General features: G+C 46.7%; 1 pseudogene; it reads right to left on the bottom strand.

Annotated features, from left to right (window-relative positions):
• LOC120907650 overlaps positions 1–2,500 on the bottom strand; it is a 9,161-nt pseudogene that overhangs the window by 3,057 nt on the left and 3,604 nt on the right.

Genomic DNA, 2,500 nt, shown 5'->3' with positions numbered 1-2,500 from the left:
AGGAGTGTTAATTCTCTGTAAAGCATTTGCAATCGCCAACCATGAAGCACTGTTAAAAGCATTAGTAACATCTAATGTAACAACCGCACAATACCGTCCACTGTATCTGTTTCTACTTCTAGCTACCGAAACAATGTCCACTACCCGTTGAATCGCATCAACTGTAGATCGACGACTTCTGAAACCAAATTGGTCGTCAGACAGTCCGTTGACCTCCTCGATGTGTGCATTTAGCCGTTGCACTATGATGCGTTCTAAACCTTTACCTGCCCTGTCTAGTAGACAAATGGGGCGAACTGAACCCGGTTCCCCTGGTGGTTTGTTCGGCTTCGGTATTAACACCAACCTCTGCCTTTTCCACTCATCGGGGAACTTCGCGTTCTCTAAACAGCCTTGGTAAACCCTGCAAAATGCATCGGTTGCAGTCAACATACCAACTTTCAGCGCCTCATTCGGGATACCATCTGGTCCCGGCGCCTTCTTGTTGGGTAGTCTCCTGGCAACCGCAAGAATCTCATCATTAGTTACCCTTTCAAACTCTCGTGGCTGATCGATACGATATTCAGGCCACACCGTGTTTGGGTGAGTAGGAAAAAGCTCGCTCACCACTTCCCTAAACTCGTCCAATGTCATGGTTCGGGGTCCAATCGAACCCTCGGCCACTTTCTTGAACGTATGATATACTATACCAAATGATGCGTTGTTCGCTGTTCCCAGGAACTCTTTCCACTTCCTCTGTCGGGTATGCTTGATCAATCGCTTGAGGGCATTCCGTGCCACCTTGAACTCGTCCCTAAAAGTAGAATAGAGATCAGTATTAAAAGCTCTTTGCGCTAATCGATCGCGGTGTTTGCACTCTTTGCGAAGTGCCTCAATCTCTAACGTCCACCAAAATGCACTCTTGTTAGGAGTGTACCTCTTACGTTTAGTCATCGTCGCATTACACGCCGTGACAAGTATACGCATTAAGTCTTCGCTTGTTGTGACCTCGGTCTCAAAAGCGGCTTGCATCATAACTTCAAATATATCTTTGCTAAAATACTTGATGCTCCATCCCGTTATGGGTCGGGACAGATTACGCACGCTTTGCGTCTCAAGATCTATTCGTATTGCACGATGATCAGAGTTCATATAGCTAGATAACACCTCCCACTTAAATGATCTTGCTACGGTTCGGCTCGCAAAAGTAAGATCAACTACTGACGTGCGCCCTGGTCCAACATAAGTTGGGGTGCTGCCGTCGTTCAATAAAATTGCGTCAATCTGCGCAAAGGTTGATAAAACCAACTCACCTCTTCGTTTCTGGGTTTCTCCACGCTCGCCAAGTTGGTTGTTCCAACTTGATGACCAAGCGTTGAAGTCCCCCGATAACGAATTTGTGGATACCGGTTACGGCCATTACCGTGTTATCCAACATGTTCTGGAACTCTTCCATACTAAATCTAGGTGGCGCGTAAACGCTAACCACTCGCATATCACCTATGTCAACTATCATTAAACCCTTCAGAGCCTTACTGACTACCTTAACTGGTAAGTCCGCGTTAACCACTACCGCTGCTGTGTTATCGTCATTGCGTAACACTTTGACGTTGGTTGTTGCCAGATACGGATCTGCAATCAACACTATATCCGCAGATTCTTCCCTAATCGTTTGCCACATTAATTGAAATGCAGCATAACTATGATTCTGGTTATGTTGTAGCAACCTAACCATTATTATCTAATCGTTCGCCTACGGGGACACATATAACTGCCCGTTGCGTGAAGGTTCTGTGACCTCGTACCGCAATCCAAACACTTGACAGAGTTGGTACAAGCTTGCTTCTTGTGTCCACTCAAACCGCATTTCCAGCACAGATTACTTCTGTCTGGTTCCCTACAATGGTAGCTCGTATGGCCTACCTTCCAACACTTATAGCATTTCTGCTCTTCCATAACCTCGCGGATATGGCATATCGACCAACCAACTTTCAGCTTTCCCAAATTCAAGAAGCTTTGAAAGTCTGGCAGCGATACGTTGATCCGTGCCCACTGCGTACCGGCCGCGCGGCCTTTCTTCATTTTGATACGATCTGTTTCTATCTCGATGTTGAGCTGTGCTTTGACAGACTCCGCAACCTCCTCTGGGGTGGTAATTTCATCGAGATGCATGATCTCAATCATTTTAGAAGGAGCTAGCGTTCTCACTGACGCCTTGCCCTTCACCGCTTCCTTAACCTTTGGGGCAATTGCACTAGCAGAACTACCCTGCTTAAGTTCTAGCAACATGCCTCCATTCTGGGCCCGTCGGACCTTAGAGATTGTCTCTCCAACCGATTTAAGAGCATCGGACTGCTTCATTTCCTTGAGCAATTTCGCCAGCTCCTCGGAAGTGCAGTCCGATATCAGCAGAGCCTCAGGCCGCTTCCTGGGCTTATTCTGCTTCTTCTTGCTCTTCTTCTTCTTCCTCTTATTAATTCTACCCTCATTAATATTCGGTCCGTTTCTCGGACTTGGAATA

This window comes from Anopheles arabiensis (assembly GCF_016920715.1).
Source record: "Anopheles arabiensis isolate DONGOLA chromosome X unlocalized genomic scaffold, AaraD3 X_pericentromeric_contig0014, whole genome shotgun sequence".
Classification (NCBI taxonomy): Eukaryota; Metazoa; Arthropoda; class Insecta; order Diptera; family Culicidae; genus Anopheles; species Anopheles arabiensis.
The sequence above is the reverse complement of the archived record's forward strand: the minus strand, read 5'-3'. Positions and strand labels throughout refer to the sequence as shown.